Genomic DNA, 19426 nt, shown 5'->3' with positions numbered 1-19426 from the left:
TTAGGGACCCAAGGCGTGATAATTGCGTGGGGAGAGATCGAAAACCGCCCGCTTGTTGTTGGCTGTAGTGGGTGAGGCTGGTCTCTCCGATCGACAGCAGTCTTGTGTCGAATCGCGACCAGCACGGAACCTGCGCACTATTTCACAACGTTGGATTTCGACGGACGTGCTGCCTCAGACACATTCTTCTTTCCCCGACGAACGTCTACAGGTATTTTTCCTTCGGCAGCCAAGAACAGAATAACAGCACGTACGACCTGTTTGGCCACATTAGGTGATAATGTCGCCATAGTTGACTTTTCCGCATTTACCGCACGTATTTTGGAAAGACACGAATGCCACATTAATCCCTTGTCTGCGTGCTGGTGCTTCTACAGGGTGAGGCAGCTAAGTCATAACACCCCTTGTATCTCCCCAACCGTAATAGATACAAAGATGCCGTTTGGACAGTGAATTGTAACGACAGGGGATACTTGAATACATCACATTTCATGATTGTGCTATTTTGTATTACAGATATATGAAGCCATCTTTGTTTTTTTACTGGAACCCTATGTTAAATTTTAGCGTAACACGATTGGCTAAAAAAGACAGTTTGAAATATGTGTATATCATAATATTTAGGCGAATAGTTTTTGAGACACAAATACGTTCTCGTATCGTGTTCGTCGTTCGAAGCGGCGTTGTCCAATGCGACCTTTCCTGTTGTGTAGAGTACATGGTAAACATCGCAAACGCGCCCATTTACCTAACAGTAGTAATACACACTACGATATTTTGCACAAAAATTAACTGATAATGTCGCACAAATATTATTCAGTTGTTTGACAACTGCGATACCAAAATAGTAGATAACATACAGTATTAAAATACTACAAGATGTTAATACATTTTAAGTAACAGAAGTACAAATGTAAAAGAGGAGGCCCTTATTGGTCACAATTATTTCGTACGTATTTGTTTTTTATTTGAAAATATTTACTATTGATCACAATACGAAGCAAATACACAAAACAATGCAAAATACGAGGGCAGTTCAATAAGTAATGCAACACATTTTTTTTCTGAAACAGGGGTTGTTTTATTCAGCATTGAAATACACCAGGTTATTCCCCAATCTTTTAGCTACACAACACTATTTTTCAACGTAATCTCCATTCAATGCTACGGCCTTACGCCACCTTGAAATGAGGGCCTGTATGCCTGCACGGTACCATTCCACTGGTCGATGTCGGAGACAACGTCGTACTGCATCAATAACTTCTTCATCATCCGCGTAGTGCCTCCCACGGATTGCGTCCTTCATTGGGCCAAACATATGGAAATCCGACGGTGCGAGATCGGGGCTGTAGGGTGCATGAGGAAGAACAGTCCACTGAAGTTTTGTGAGCTCCTCTTGGGTGCGAAGACTTGTGTGAGGTCTTGTGTTGTCATGAAGAAGGAGAAGTTCGTTCAGATTTTTGTGCCTACGAACACGCTGAAGTCGTTTCTTCAATTTCTGAAGAGTAGCACAATACACTTCAGAGTTGATCGTTTGACCATGGGGAAGGACATCGAACAGAATAACCCCTTCAGCGTCCCAGAAGACTGTAACCATGACTTTACCGGCTGAGGGTATGGCTTTAAACTTTTTCTTGGTAGGGGAGCGGGTGTGGCGCCACTCCATTGATTGCCGTTTTGTTTCAGGTTCGGCGTGATGAACCCATGTTTCATCGCCTGTAACAATCTTTGACAAGAAATTGTCACCGTCAGCCACATTACGAGCAAGCAATTCCGCGCAGATGGTTCTCCTTTGCTCTTTATGGTGTTCGGTTAGACAACGAGGGACCCAGCGGGAACAAACCTTTGAATATCCCAACTGGTGAACATTTGTGACAGCACTACCAACAGAGATGTCAAGTTGAGCACTGAGTTGATTGATGGTGATCCGTCGATCATCTTGAACGAGTGTGTTCGCACGCTCCGCCATTGCAGGAGTCACAGCTGTGCACGGCCGGCCCGCACGCGGGAGATCAGACAGTCTTGCTTGACCTTGCGGCGATGATGACACACGCTTTGCCCAACGACTCACCGTGCTTTTGTCCACTGCCAGATCACCGTAGACATTCTGCAAGCGCCTATGAATATCTGAGATGCCCTGGTTTTCCCCCAAAAGAAACTCGATCACTGCCTGTTGTTTGCAACGCACATCCGTTACAGACGCCATTTTAATAGCTCCGTACAGCGCTGCCACCTGTCGGAAGTCAATGAAACTATATGAGACGAAGCGGGAATGTTTGAAAATATTCCACAAGAAATTTCCGGTTTTTTCAACCAAAATTGGCCGAGAAAAAAAATGTGTTGCATTACTTATTGAACTGCCCTCGTACATACTGTGCATGATACAAAACTTTACTGAAGCATGTGCTCAAAATGCTTCCCCTCTGGTGCAATGCACATTTGTAGTCGCCGTTCGAATGATTTGTGAACGGCTGCGAGGGTGCCAAGTGAGATATCAGCGCACGCATCGATGATACGTTGCTTCATATCGTCTGGCGTAGTTGTTATTTGAGCATACTCTTTATGTTTGATTGCTCATCACAGAAAAAAATCAAGAGGTGTCAAATCAGGAGACCGGGCTGCACGTCGTCCTATCCAACAATAAGGGAACTTTACATTTAACAGTTCTGTAGCCACACGGGAAGAGTGAGCAGGACAGCCGTCATGTTGGAACCACCTGCACTAACGCGTAGTTAGTGGTACCTCATCCAGCAAAATGGGCAGAACGTTTCGCAGGAACTGTGCGTAGTTATTGCCATTTAGTATACCCGGAATGAGGTACGGCCCCACAATGACATTTCCGACGATGCCGCACCACACGTTAACACTCCACGGTTGCTGATGCTGTACCTGTCAAAGCCAATGAGGGTTCTCTATTGACCAGTAAATTATGCAAATTCACATTACCGTGGTTCGTGAAAGTCGCTTCATCAGTGAAAAGCACCCGTTGAAAAACGTTGGATCATCTTGTAGGCGCTGCAGAGCAAACCGGCAAAATTCCTGGCGCCGTTCGAAATCCACACCAGGGAGTGCTTGATGTAGTGAGAAGTGAAACAGGTGAAATCTATTCCGGTGCAATATCCGTAGAGCACTTCTCTCACTCATACTACATTCCGAGGCGATACGTCGCGACGAAACAGTAGGGTCGTTATGCGCCAACGCTAGAACGCACTCTTCATGTACCTCGCCAGTTGCAGTTTTCTGCCTTGTCCTCTGTATGGCGTTCCATGATGCCGATTCATGTAGTTTCTTGCAAATACGTGCAAGAAGCTGGCGCGTAGGACGCTCACAATCAGGATACAGCTCTCCATACCGCTTTATTGCTCTAACAGCATTTCCTCTGCTTTCACCATACACTAGAAGCAGATCTAACTTTTCTTCGTTGGTGTACATTTCTGCTCCAAGAAACTGTGACGAAAATGCGAAGTCTCATTACCGCAGCGGCACATTTATACCCTTCTCTCCAGCTACCTCGTACGTCACCTTGCGGCGTTATCGAGAAGCATCAAAACAACGCCTTTCCTGTTAAGTTCCTCAGTGGTCAACAGGAAAGGTCGCATTGGACAACGCCACTTCGAAGGATGAATACGATGCGGGAACATCTCTGTCTCTCAAAAACTACTCGCCTAAATATTATGATCTACACATATTTGAAACCGTCTTTTTAAGCCCATCGTGTTACGCTAAAATTTAACATAGGGTTCGATTTAAAAAGTCAAAGATAGTCTCATATGTCTGTAATAAAAAATAGTGTTGTTGTTGTTGTTGTCTTCAGTCCTGAGACTGGTTTGATGCAGCTCTCCATGCTACTCTATCCTGTGCAAGCTTCTTCATCTCCCAGTACCTACTGCAACCTACATCCTTCTGAATCTGCTTAGTGTATTCATCTCTTGGTCTCCCTCTACGATTTTTACCCTCCACGCTGCCCTACAATACTAAATTGGTGATCCCTTGATGCCTCAGAACATGTCCTACCAACCGATCCCTTCTTCTGGTCAAGTTGTGCCACAAACTTCTCTTCTCCCCAATCCTATTCAATACTTCCTCATTAGTTATGTGATCTACCCATCTAATCTTCAGCATTCTTCTGTAGCACCACATTACAAAAGCTTCTATTCTCTTCTTCTGTCAACTATTTATCGTCCACGTTTCACTTCCATACATGGCTACACTCCATACAAATACTTTCAGAAATGACTTCCTGACACTTAAATCTATACTCGATGTTAACAAATTCCTCTTTTTCAGAAACGCTTTCCTTGCCATTGCCAGTCTACATTTTATATCATCTCTACTTCGACCATCATCAGTTATTTTGCTCCCCAAATAGCAAAACTCCTTTACTACTTTAAGTGTCTCATTTCATAATCTAATTCGCTCAGCATCATCCTACTTAATTCGACTACATTCCATTATTCTCGTTTTGCTTTTGTTGATGTTCATCTTATATCCTCCTTTCAACGCTATCCATTCCATTCAACTGCTCTTCCAAGTCCTTTGCTGTCTCTGACAGAATTACAATGTCATCGGCGAACCTCAAAGTTTTTATTTCTTCTCCATGGATTTTAATACCTACTCCGAATTTTTCTTTTGTTTCCTTTACTGCTTGCTCAATATACATATTGAATAACATCGGGGAGAGGCTACAACCCTGTCTTACTCCCTTCCCGAGAACTGCTTCCCTTTCATGCCTCTTATAACTGCCATCTGGTTTCTGTACAAATTATAAATAGCCTTTCGCTCCCTGTATTTTACCCCTGCCACCTTTAGAATTTGAAAGAGAGTATTCCAGTCAAATAGTACAGACATGAAATGTGATGTATTCAAATAGCCCTCGTCCCTGCAATTCACTGTCCAAATGGCATCTGTTACGGTTGGCGAGATACATTGGGTGTTATGACTTAGCTGTCTCTCCCTGTATATCCGCATCGGAGTCTCGCCACGTTGCGTGCATGATGCAGCAACGCCCTCGAACGGAAAGTTTTTGATCGTCCCTTATAATTACTACCATAAGATGACCTGTTTAAAAGGAAAGATAAACGAGGTCCTCAGCAGGCCATGAAGGTCCAAGGGATGTCTACCCACCGCAGTGTCATCGTCTGCCTTCCGGCGTCATGCAGATGAAGTAGGAGGGGCATGTGGTCAGAACACCGCCCTCCCGCCTTTTTGCAAACTTTGCAGACTGTGGAGCCACTACTGTTCGGTCAAGTGACTCCTCAGTTGGCGTCACGAGGGTAAGTGCACTCCTTACCTGTACTCCCAGCAAGAAAAAATCTTTGGCGTTACCAGGAATCAGACCCGGGTCCTCTCTGAATGGCAACCTTCTACACTGACCACTCAGCTATGGAGGAGGACAAAAAAAAGTTAAACGGGGGAGTGAAAGAATAGGAAACTCAACTACAAATCAGTCTAAGTTTTCTGCACAACTGCACCTACTAGCCAACTCTTCAAGTGAGCAGGCCAATAGAGGCGCTCACGAAGTAAACGTTTCCGCACTCTGATTGTTGGAACTGATTGTTCAAATGGTTCAAATGGCTCTGAGCACTATGGGACTGAACAGCTATGGTCATCAGTCCACTAGAACTTAGAACTACTTAAACCTAACTAACCTAAGGACATCACACAACACACAATCATCACGAAGCAGAGAAAATCCCTGACCCCGCCGGGAATCGAACCCGGGAACCCGGGCGCGGGAAGCGAGAACGCTACCGCACGACCACGAGCTGCGGACGGAACTGGGGGCTACAGTTAGCTACATGATAATATAAACCTTATATCGCGAATATAAGTTTTAAAATACTCACAATATAAAACTGACTGTAAAAGGAAGCATTCTAAAGGTGAAAACTAGTAAGAATGTTGCAGACAAGCGAGACGTGCACCGGAACTAGGACAGATGACGCCTGCCAGCAAAATGGTTCACATGGCTCTGAGCACTATAGGACTTAACATCTGAGGTCATCAGTCCCCTAGAACCTAGAACTACTTAAACCTAACTAACCTAAGGACATCACACACATCAATGCCCGAGGCAGGATTCGAACCTGCGACCGTAGCGGTCGCGCTGTTCCAGACTGTAGCGCCTAGAACCGCTTGGCCACTCAGGCCGGCCCTGCCAGCAAAAGCGATCCTTGAGCAGCAGAGCAGTAGCTCGCTATCGCAAGTGTACACTTAACAGTCAAAATGAAATAGCTGTCAAACTACTATTAGACAGGTATGATCCATCAAAAAAAGGAATCCCAGTAAGAAAGAGAGAGAATATTCAAATTAAATCATAAAATGCCTCGAAAACATCTTTTTTACAAAAGTTGTTTGTTCATGTGATAGCTCTTATGAATGCTATTCTAAATTAGCAAAAATTTTATCCCCTACAATTGTATTATAGTCGCATTTTTTCTTTCATTTTTAATATATTGTCTGATCATGACCTGATAAGTCAAAATTGATAATGACACAATGTGTATATCATCAGATTGTAACACAAATATAAACGGTGAAGTGACTTCGATGTTCAACTATTCTCGAACAAAGAGCTGCTAATGAGGAGGGGCTCCATCTTTACTGCCAAATCTCGTTATGTCTATGAAGACGTGGGTAACCAGGTAAGGATGAAGTCTGAAAGGTGTGAAAATTAAGTGTGTGTGTAATTACAGTAAAAAAGAGAAAACATCCCATCGATGCAACACAGGATGATAGATGTAAGTACAGGACACAGACCACTAACACTCTCGCAAAAACGTTTTCATAATGAATAAATCTCTAAGGAAAGTATTCTGATACTTTGCAGGTGAGATGCTGTAAAACCATAAAAAGACGTAAACGCAGGCCGACCTCTACAAATCAACTTCCACAGTTAATATAGTTTCAGGTGAGCTATCAAAAGAAATTACGAGGGTGAGTCAAATGAAAACCTTAAATTTGTAATAACAAATCCAAATTTCGGGCCGTTATCCTTTCAGTTGGTAAGTGTGCTACAAACAGCGTGCAGAATGGCCTGTAGGTGGCAGCATAGTGCAGATGCACACATACCGTCGCAGTATCAGTATAAAGATGGCCGCCCCACTTGCGACTTGCACCAGGGAAGAACAGCGTTCTGTTATTCGGTTTTTGCGTATTGAAGGTGTGAAACCTATTGAAATTCATCGACGAATGAAGGTTCAGTACGGTGATGCATGTTTGTCACAGCAGCAAGTGTACGAATGGAGTAGGAAGTTCGCAAATGGTGTAACTTCAGTGGAGATGCTTCTCGTCCAGGTCAGACACAACGAGTTGTGACTCCACAGAACATTGCAGCAGTTGAAGCCATAGTGAAGGAAAACCGCCGAGTGACACTGAATGAGATTTCAGCATGTTTACAGATTAGTCATGGGTCAGCACACCACATCGTGCATGATGTGTTCCAGTTTCAAAAAGTGTCTGCAAGATGGGTGCCACGGCAGCTGTCTCCAGGAATAAGAGAACGACGTGTTGATGCTTGTGAAGAACATCTTTGGCGCTTTGAACGAGATGGTGATGGCTTCCTTGCAAGAATCGTTACTGTGGACGAAACCTGAGTTCACTTCCACCAAGAAGAAACGAAGAGAGCGAGCAAGGAATGGCGCCATTCCTCATCACTAAAACCAAAGAAGTTCGAACAGAACCATCAGCAGGGAAGGTTATGCTGACTCTCTTTTGGGACGAAAAAGGTGTCATTTTGGAGCATTACATGCCTAGAGGGACCACTGTCAGCGGTGCATCATACACAAATCTCCTAAAAAATCATCTGCGGCCTTCAATCAAATAAGACCGACGTGGATTGCTGTCAGCAGGTGTCCTTTTGCAACATGATAATGCAAGGCCCCACACTGCCCGTACAACAGTTGCAATAATCACAGACCTGCATTTTGAGTGTCTTCCTCATTCATCATATTCACCAGACCTTACCCCAAGTGAATTCAATATGTTTGGACCAATCAAAGACGCAATGGGAGGAAAGAAGTTCCGTTCTGATGAAGAGGTACTCCACGCGGTGCATGAGTGGTTGCGCTGACTACCAAACGAATTTTTTTCTAAAGGAATTTATGCACTTTGTAATTGCTGGAGGACTTGCATTGGACGTGGGGGAGGGGAGATTATGTTGAAAAGTGTCACAGCTTTGTGCCACTTCTGCACAATAAATAATATTTAAAAAATATTGAAGGTTTTCATTTGACTCACCCTCGTATAAAACACATTGTTATGGTTTTTACCTTCAAAATAGAAAAACAACCATTAACTTTGTATTGTGTATTTAACTAAATAAATCGTGACACGCTGAAAATAACACATAGGTATCGAAACATGTGTGGGTAAACAAAAAAAAGTCAGTGTGTTTTGCAGAATGTGTAGTTTAAAAACATAATTTTAATTACCAAATACGAAAAAAATTGAAAAAATAAGAGAATGAGCATATCTCATTCAAGCGTTTCACGTCTGTAAATATAGGGAAGTCACGAATTCGGCTTGCAGCATTTACATATTATCGATGTATCATTGCAGTAATTTAAACTTACATTAAATTCCAGAATCATCATTGTACGTCGATAGAAACTTTTCCTTCATCTTGAAGGAAAAATAAGTGCTTTCAACCCTTTATAATTATTTACGTAAGCAGACAGAGAAATTCCACCCTGATGGATTCAGTATGGCCGACGAGCAGGATGCGAGAAGCAACGCGACCGTTCTCTGAAGTTCCCCATTCGCTTAATGCATTATTTTAGTCACATCCGTACAGCCCTCAATACCATCTGCACATTAATCAACCGAACTTTGTCCTTGTACTTTTTCTGTATACTGGCACTCAATAACTCTCTCGTCTGACGAGCTAACACTATTTCATTGAGAAGAATACCGCAGAGTAGCCTTTTAAAGCATTCCAAGGATATATAACGTGCTCAGACGTTTCCTGAATATAAAATGGGAAGAGGTTCTCACGCGTTCCCCCACGTACGTGATCGTGATCAGCATGTACCCAAGAGTTTTCATTACACAAAAATTATACGAAGTTCATGATTACATAGGTTATGTAAAAAGAAGGATATTGGTGTGTATACTGCGAAATCCATGGATTAATGAGTTACGGCATATGTTTTTGCGAAAACTCGTTTCATAGACATGACATTTCCACAGGGCCGGTGCGTATGGTATGGATTATGTTGTATGGAATACATTAAATGTATTCGCAGTTGCGAATGGACAACCATCAGCTGTATAATGGAATGTCGACAGTGAAAAATTGTGCCACACGGGGACTCGAACCCGGATTTCCCGCTTATTGCGAGCAGCCGCCTTACCACTTGGCTACCACTTACGGCCACACCCAAACTTTCATATGGTGTCAACCATCCGTCTACGATCCGTATTCGTACATCCATTGTGTATATTTCCGTACATGTGAGACGTTGTACTTGAAAGTGGCTTGCCCGGTATCAGCAGATAAATGCGATTTTATATTGTGTATTGTGTATTGAACCGGGGACCTAGAAACGACCGAGAGGCTACGTCCCGCCATAGCCCTCAGTGGTTCACAGCCCCACAACAGGCCACAGCGGTCCATCCACCCCACCGCCGCCCCACACCGAACCCAGGGCTATTGTGCGTTTCGTCCTCAGTAGACCCCCTGGGAACGTCTCGTACCAGACGAGTGTAACCCCAAATTTTTGTTTGATCTAGTAATAATGGTGCACGCGTACGGGGCGACAGTGTTTGCGCAGCAATGGCCGACATAGTGTAAGTGAGGCAGAATAAGGGGAACCAGCCCGCATTCGCTGAGGCAGATGGAAGACCGCCTTAAAAACCATCCACACGCTGGCCGACACAGCAGACCTCGACACTAATCCACCGGGAGGATTCGTGCCGGCAACTGGCACGCCTTCCCGATCGGGAAGCAGCGCGTTAAACCTCGCGGCTAGCCGGGTGGGCTCATAAATGCGATAGTGCAGTGCCTGCGTTATTCTGATTACGATGCAAACTTCCTTTGGACATGCATGCGATAAGCGGGAAATCCGGGTTCGAGCCCCGATCCGGCTCAAATTTTCATTGTCGTCATTCCATTCTACAGGTGATGGTTGTCCTTATTAGCAGTTGCGAATACATTTAATGTATTTCATAATGGCTGCACTCGCGCAGTGCGTGTTTCTTTGGACATGCATGAATGTCCAAAGGGACTTTGCATCGTAATCAGATCAACACAGGCACTGCACTATCGTATATTGTATGATGTTTGTCCTACATCAACCTCCAGAAACTGTTTGAAAAGTTTGAAGTTTTTGTATCTGTTTCACATGTAGACTTGGACGACATTAATGTCTTCTGTGATAACATTATCAGCCGTTTGTCAAAAAATGCTTCAAATCGTGCCTATAACACGAGAACTGAAACAGTGTGTAGAAAACTTGAATGGCTTTTACAGGAGTTTTTTAGGAGTCATATGTAGAGGCAGAGGTATATTCAAGAGCTTTCCATAATGCATTAAGGTAAATTAAAGAATTCTCTCCTATATTGAAGCACATCTTCGTAAGGATTGGTAAAACAAATGTTTTAGGCTGTAGCATGTAACCATTGTAACATGGGTTTCAGTCTATATATTGTGCTGCACCTAAAGATTAAAGTTCGTCTTTGGTTTCTTTGCACAACCCAGACTCTTCACCTGGGCCCACGTTTAATGTGATTTATTTAATGCAGCATTATGCTGCGGAATAGACAGTAACTGGTGGTGTCTTATGAAAGTGATTAAGAGTTATCAGAATAGTTTGATAACTGATTCTTCTTACTTTGGGGCAATGCTCTTCCTCCCTGGTAGTCCATCAAAATCCTTGAAAGTTGAATAACGTTAATTAGTGAGTTGCCGCCCGCAGAATCAGTAAGTTAAAATCACCCAGGCTCAGAGCCCCTCATACAACTTACAGTGACACAGAAAAGATTTTATACCGTCCTTGCGAAACGGTGACCCCTTTTTATGAAACATGCAACATTCCTTTATTGTGGATTAGCTAAAGTGTTGTTCTGTTGGTAGCGATGACCGGCCCCGACTCTGGATTCACTGGTTCTTAGCGAAGCCAGTTAGTGCTGGTTGAGCTACCTCACATAAGGGCTGTTCTATGATGGGGCTTCCAATTAAGTGATTTTATGATGTATGTTTACGAGGCTACCTATCTCAGACTCTGTAATTGCTTCTGACTATTATAGACAACAACACGTATGATCAATTGACTGCATGTCTCACAAATTGGCTGGTTAACTTTGGTGTTTTCTTTTCTTTTACGTTTCAAAACAATTCATATTAATGTTAGCGTGGATGACATGAAATTCTGTTAAGAAATCGCGAGTAGGGCGTAACACTGTCCGTCCACGATTTCGGAGCAGATCGTATCTACAGCTGATCAACTGTTGACAACGTTCTCTGTGAGAGCTGGGGGGGGGGGGAGGCAGGTCAAGGTTCTCATATGGACAAGTTCGTTTGTGTGGCCATCATTCGCAAGAAGCGCGGAGATATTTTTTTCTACATAAAAACCGAATTTTGTTGCTGCAGTTTATTTTATTTCTCCCAGCATTAAGGAACCTCAGTGAGATCTAGAAGGATACAATTCCGTTTTTATATGTGTTAGTTTTAGATTGTGAAACAATTCACATTTCGCTTTTACGTAAATAAGTGATTACTTACAGTTCTTCGCGTTTTTGGGTCGGCATCTGCGTTTCCTCTCATCTGGGCACATTCTGGAGGTCAGACCGTAAATTCGTTTACGAAACATTAGCACATTTTCATATTCAAAACATTTTTCTTCACAATTTTCAATTTGTTTGCCCTTGTTGATGCGGAGTACTGTTAGTCTTCTGTCACTAGTTGTAGATATTTGATGGAAAATAGTCATTTAAACTCGTAACAACTGTGGGTTCATTTTATGTCTCAATATGTTTGGTTTGTTTACGTACATTTGCCAATCTAACGAAGTATGTGCTGAAAACTAACGTCTATCCATTTCTGTTATTTGTGTGTGTGTGTGTGTGTGTGTGTGTTTGTGTGTGTGTATGTGCATGTGTAGGTGTGTGTTTGTGTTTGTGTTTGTGTGTGTGTGTGTGTGTTTGTTTTTGTCGATAGTTATTCACTTAGATATGAACATAATAGCCGTCTCTCTCTCTCTCTCTCTCTCTCTCTCTCTCTCTCTCTCTCTCACACACACACACACACACACACAAATAATAATCCATATACACACTCTTTCTCTCTTACGCACACAAAGGCACGCGCACACAAACACACACACACACACAGATATAAACACAATAAATGAAATGAGCGTGTGGCATCGTTGGCCGGGAGGCCCCATCCAGGGAAGTTCGGCCGCCAAGTGCAAGTCTTATTTCAGTCGACGCCACATTGGGCGACTTGCGCGTGTATGATGAGGATGAAATGATGATGAGGGCAGCACAACACACAGTCCCCGAGCGGAGAAAATCTCCAACCCGGTCGGTAATCGAATCCGAGCCCAGTTGCATGGGAAGCGAGCACGTTTCCTCCCAGCTAAGCAGGCGGACTAAATACCAATTGATATACGTTACTTTTCGGTATATACTTCGTTAGGCAATCAAATTTGCATAAACAAACCAAACAGCATGAGATACACAGGAACTTCTATCAAAGGTCTGGAACTAGTGAAAGAAGATTAATAGTGCTCCACATCAATAAAGGCAAACAATATGAAAATTGTGAAGAAAAAATTTCGGAACATGGAAACTTGATTATGTTTCGTAAATGAAGTTACATTGTGACGCCGCTCGGCGTGTCCGTGCGGTTTGAGGCGCCATGTCACGGATTGCGTGGCCCCTCCCGCTGGAAGTTCGAGTCCTCCCTCGCGCATGGGTGTGTGTGTTGTTCTTATCATAAGTTAGTTTAAGTAGTGTGTAAGTCTAGGGACCGATGACCTCAGCAGTTTGGTCCCTTAGGAATTCGCGAACGTTTGTACATACATTGTGATCTGCAGCATGAGACCAGGTGAGAGGAAACGCAGATGCCAACCAAAAACGGAAGAACTGAGTAAAAACGAGGCGTGAACTGTTTTATAATCTAAAAATAAAATATATCGAAACTGTATCATTCTAGATCCCAACAAAGATGCCTTAAAATAAAAGGCAAAACGCGTCTAGAAGAAAGAGAATACATTGCCGCAAAGAAAGGCGGTTTTTATTTACAAAACGAATATTTCGAATAGGCACTTGTTCCTGAGGTAGCCAACAGGAGGATGCATCTGAAATATGACGCTAACAAGTATTTCGCTGTAAATTCCAATTTTAAATATCAAAATGTTCAAATGTGTGTGAATTCCTAAGGCACCAAACTGCTGAGGTCACCGGTCCCTAGACTTAGACACTATTTAAACTAACTTATGCTAAGAACAACACACACACCCATGCCCGAGGGAGGACTCTAACCTCCTCTAGGCGCTTCAGTCCGGAACTGCGCTACTGCTACGGTCGCAGGTTCGAATCCTGCCTCGGGCATGGATGTGTGATGTCCTTAGGTTAGTTAAGTTTAAGTAGTTCTAAGTTCTAGGGGACTGATGGCCTCAGATGTTAAGTCCCATAGTGCTCAGAGCCATTTGAACCATTTTCGAACCTCCGGCGGGTGGGGCCGCGCAATCCGTGACATGGCGCCTCTAACCGCGCGGCCACTCCGCGCGGCTTTTTAATACCACATTGGAAAAAAAATCATGCTGCGATCACGGAACCTGGCGTTGGTCTTCTTTTTTCGCTACAAATTCACTACGGATTGAGACTTTATTCCCCATTGGTGGATGACTTTGCAGATATCATGGTCGGTGAAATCTGAATTTTGGCTGTTCAGCATATGTTTCGTATTGAGAAATACCTCGTCATCATTGTCGAAACACCTGCCCCATCTGAGGAAAGAGAAAGCCCCGTCAAATTTGATAATCCAAAGACGTAGCAGTGTGAATCTGTCCTGGTTCAAAAACACCTCTTTCGAAAGCTTCCCGCATTGCTTCCTCGTCAGCCACCCACAACATCGTGAGGAAAATTTGGTTGTCCGCTCAGTTTGCCTCGAACGAGCGTGCTGTGTTAGCAGCACAGCACGGCAGTCACAAACAACACTAGGTCTTCGTCTCTTTCAGCGGTGGTGACTTCACATATTTTCAGTGCCTACTTGTCTATCTATCTCGGGGTACTGTGATACATCTACCACTCGTCCATAGCGATTACGAGGCTGCATACGTGTAAGTCATCTGCAGTGGTCCGAGACATGTGCAACATTTCCGTCGCTGCCTCGGTTCGACGGACTTTTTCTACAGACCTCTCCGGTCAAATTGAAATACGTGATAGTGGGTTCACAAGCGATGATATTGAGATAGGGAGCCAATGGTCGGAAATGCAAATTTATTGTGTTATGGACGTACATAGAGTTCATCGCATAACAACAATGTAACTCATAGTAATAAATGTTCAACATGACGACCGCCAGTCTCAATGCATGCATGGCAACGGCGCATTAAATTCTGCCGCACATTCATGTTGACCCTAGCAACCAGGTCCCCATGAGTTTCCACGGAGTTTCAGCCACTAACGTCTTGACGTAACCCAGGGGGAAAAGTACAGAGGTGTGAGATTCGGCGATCGCGCTGGCCATAGGGCAGAACGTCCCTTCCAATCCAAAGATGAGCGTATATGTTGCCCATGTATACGTTAACAGGGTTTATGTTGTTCAGGCGCTTGCGGACATTAAGATCGAAGTAGGCTGATGCCCCGTTGTGTTGATACCGTATCCGGGGACTTAGTGAGAGTGCGACAGAACTGCGTGTGCCGTTGCAATACATCCATTGAGATTGGCAGTTGTCGCTTTGAACAGTTACTATGAGCTATGTTGTTGTTACGCGGTGTACGCTGCTTATCTCCACAACACAATAAATATGTGTTTTCGCCGGCCAGTCTGGCCGAGCGGTTCTAGGCGCTTCAGTTCGGAACCGCGCTCCTGCCTCGGGCTTGTATGTGTGTGTTGTCTTTAAGGTAGTTAGGTTCAAGTAGTTTTAAGTCTAGGGAACTGATGACCTCATATGTTAAGTCCCATAGATGTTCGAGCCCAAAATATGCGTTTTCCAGCCATTGGTTCCCCATCTCAGCATAATATCGGTTTGGACCCAGTATCATCTGTTACAATTTAACACAAAATGTTTGAGACACCCTCTATGTATGTATGTATGTATGTATGTATGTGTGTGTGTGTGTGTGTGTGTGTGTGTGTGTGCGTAGTCGCCACACCCAGCAGCCATGTTCAAAATGTCGCGCAAGATTCTGAAAACTGATCGATGGCTGAATCTCACATTATCCAGTGTTACTCAGAATGCGATACGCTTGTCTTAGGGCACCAACTCTTTCACTTACCTTGCGTTCCTCGGTTCTTCACGAAAAGATGGTCTGCTACTTCGTTCTTTGCCATCCACACGTGTTTGACCACAATGGAAGAGTCTGCACCATCTAACCACTGTGCTATATGATGCTGCTTTTTTACCGTAGACTTCCACCTATGGATGGGAAAAACCGACCGGTTAAAATCGGTACTGGTATTTTAGTTCCGAGTAACCGTTATTTGTTTGGTCTCAATTATAACAAATTTATTTCACTTTTTGCATGTTGTTGTTGTGGTCTTCAGTCCAGAGACTGGTTTGATGCAGCTCTCCATGCTACTCTATCCTGTGCAAGCTTCTTCATCTCCCAGTACCTACTACAACCTACATCCTTCTGAATCTGTTTAGTGTATTCATCTCTTGGTCTCCCTCTATGATTTTTACCCTCCACGCTGCCCTCCAATAGTAAATTAGTGATCCCTTGATGCCTCAGAACATGTCCTACTAACCGATCCCTTCTTCTGGTAAAGTTGTACCACAAACTCCTCTTCTCCCCAATTCTATTCAATACCTCCTCATTAGTTATGTAATCTATCCATCTAATCTTCAGCATTCTTCTGTAGCACCACATTACAAAAGCTTCTATTCTCTTCTTGTGTAAACTATTTATCGTCCACGTTTCACTTCCATACATGGCTACACTCCATACAAGTACTTTCAGAAACGACTTCCTGACACTTAAATCTATATTCGATGTTAACAAATTTCTCTTCTTCAGAAACCCTTTCTTTGCCATTGCCAGTCTACATTTTATATCCTCACTACTTCGACCATCATCAGTTATTTTGCTCCCCAAATAGCAAAACTCCTTTACTACTTTAAGTGTCTCATTTCCTAATCTAATTCCCTCAGCATCATCCGAGTTAGTTAGGCTACATTCCATTATCCTCGTTTTGCTTTTGTTGATGTTCATCTTATGCTCTGCTTTCAAGACACTGTCCATTCCGTTCAGCTGCTCTTCCAAGTCCTTTGCTGTCTCTGACAGAATTACAGTGTCATCAGCGAACCTCAAAGTTTTTACTTCTTCTCCATGGATTTTAATACCTACTCCGAACTTTTCTTTTGTTTCCTTTATTGCTTGCTCAATGTACAGATTGAATAACATCGGGGAGAGGCTGAAACCCTGTCTCACTCCCTTCCCAACCACTGCTTCCCTTTCATGTCCCTCGACTCTTATAACTGCCATCTGGTTTCTGTACAAATTGTAAATAGCCTTTCGCTCCCTGTGTTTTACCCCTGCTACCTTCAGAATTTTGAAGAGTATTCCAGTCAACATTGTCAAAAGCTTTCTCTAAGTCTACAAATGCTAGAAACGTAGGTTTGCAGACAAGTCGTAGGGTCAGTATTGCCTCACGTGTTCCAACATTTCTACAGAATCCAAACTGATTTTCCCCGAGGTCGGCTTCTACCAGTTTTTCCATTCGCCTGTAAAGAATTCGTTTTAGTACATTGCAGCTGTGACTTATTAAACTGATAGTTCGGTAATTTTCACATCTGCCAACACCTGCTTTCTTTGGGATTGGAATTATTATATTCGTCTTGACGTCTGAGGGTATTTCGCCTGTCTCATACATCTTGCTCACCAGATGGTAGAGTTTTGTCAGGGTTGGCTCTCCCATGGGAATCAGTAGTTCTAATGGAATTTTGTCTACTCCCGGGGCATTGACTTAGGTATTTCAGTGTTCTATCAAACTCTTCACACAATATACCTCCCATTTCATCTTCATCTACATCCTATTCCATTTCCATAATATTGTTCTCAAGAACATCGCCCTTGTATAGACCCTCTATATACTCTTCCACCTTTCTGCCTTCCATTCTTTGCTTAGAACTGGGTTTCCATCAAAGCATTCTTTTTTTTTCTTTTTTTTTGGTTATCACTAGGTAAAAATAACTGGGGATATCAGTTTGCCATACCATCAGTGCTAATATATTTGGTTTTTAAATAAATGTTTTTTTTTTAAACGAGTAATGTTTATTCGTATAATTTCCATTGCTTTGAAATACGGGGTTATTATAGAAATTGGGAAAAGCTTTCAGCACTGTTTTAATGATAACGCCTACAATTGTATCGTCTAGCAACAAACAAAAGAATCGTTACAGTATTGCGGAGACAATAATGTACCTGTGCCCTGTGGCGTTGCCTATTAGGCGGTACGCGTGTACGTGCAAGACTTGTCCCCACCTGTTTTACACTACTGTTTCTCGCTGTTGTCCATGGACATCAGTTTTGTTGCAGAATGGTACCACCCCTTGTTTGGAAGTATTTTCCGAAGTGCTGTAGCAGTGAAATACGGTGCTCCATTTATTTTAAAAGGTTAAAAACGGAAGGAGGCACAACAGACTTGCGACATCACATAGGGAGGGAAAATCCACAATTTTGCTTGGAAGAGAAGGCAAATTTTATTCATATACCTATAATTTTATTGGCGTGCCATAAATTGCGATCATAAATGAACCCTTAACTTTGTGGTTGCTTCAGGGTGAAAAATGATGCCATCCAAAAGTGACGAGGCAAGGAAGTCATCGACTTGCGACCGTCACTCTCGCTGTCGCTGCACACCTGTCCTTCACCTTCGCAGTCATCGCTGGAGACAATGATTCCGACTTCTGGCACAGCCTCGACACCATATCGATCCTGATCGCCCGCTCCTTCACGTCTATTATAATTCTTCAGTTTGTCCGCCCCCTGTACCTGAGTGGTCAGCGCGACGGAATGTCAATTCTAAGGGCCCGGGTTCGATTCCCAGCTGGGTCGGAGATTTTCTCCGCTCAGGGAGTGGGTGTTGTGTTGTCCTAATCATCATCATTTCATCCCCATCGACGCTCAAGTCGCCGAAGTGGCGTCAAATCGAAAGACTTGCACCAGGCGAACGGTCTACCCGACGGTAGGCCGTCGTCACACATCTTCAACATCTTCAGTCTTTATTCCAAGTCTGCGTTATTACTGGAAGTAATAGCAATAAAAAAACAAAAATAGGTTATTTCAGAAAACGGATATTTCTAGCGGTTTTAGCAGCCAGGCTAAACTGGAGACGAAAAGAACCGTTGTAACCGAAAACCGGTTGTTTCCGTAATAACCGCCACCCCTACTTCGACCAATTCAGCACGGGCTGTTGGCTGCGCCGTCTTGTTTTCACTTCCGCAGCGGCTTGCTACGGTACTGTGGCACGGGGACTTCAGTACGTACCAGGGTGTCAGACATCAACCAGTAAACAAAGAAAATTAATTATTTGCCTTAACTTTTTCGGAGTAATAAATAAAACTTAATGACCACCCAACGGAATCAATCGCCACTTGATCGAAACTTCTAATTACCACAATCTGTAAACGTATTTCTAAGGTAAGGTAGTAATACAGTTAAAAATATGATTGAAGGCTGACGAACGAATGAGGATGTACAATAGGTTCATTACGATGTTTTGACGTTTAATTAGTTTACTTGGCGCGCGAGTGTTAATTACCGTGACAGTGGGAGCCATGATTTTGTAAAGTTCAAATTAGCAGAGTCACCGAGCTGTTACCGTGTGGCAGAATAACTGTTTGCTTTTGTTCCATCAGTCGCGAGCTGACTGTAAACTTTGTGCATTATTTAACACTGTAGAGAAACGTTTCAGTGTAACTTAAAACCGGTGTGGTCGTCGTAACAAATGTACGAGTATTAGTGATATCTCCTTTTTTACAGGAATTTCGCCGCCCGTCCCTCCTACTCTCCCCCTTCCCCCTTCCCCCCCATATGCGCATATTATGTTCACATTGCCATTTAGGTGAAATTTCGATTCATCGCTCAAGACGACATGACCGAGAAAATCTTGATCGTCACGTAGCAACATTTTTTTCGGAAAGTTGGCACTTAAACCGCAGTCTGTAGGCTTTAGAGCTAAAACGGTGAGGTAGTATTTGTCAGCTCTCTTTAAAAGTCGCCACACAGACGTCACTGGAACTCCTGATTC

This window comes from Schistocerca cancellata, chromosome 7 (genome assembly GCF_023864275.1).
Source record: "Schistocerca cancellata isolate TAMUIC-IGC-003103 chromosome 7, iqSchCanc2.1, whole genome shotgun sequence".
In the NCBI taxonomy this organism is placed as follows: Eukaryota; Metazoa; Arthropoda; class Insecta; order Orthoptera; family Acrididae; genus Schistocerca; species Schistocerca cancellata.
Note: the sequence above shows the minus strand (reverse complement) of the source record.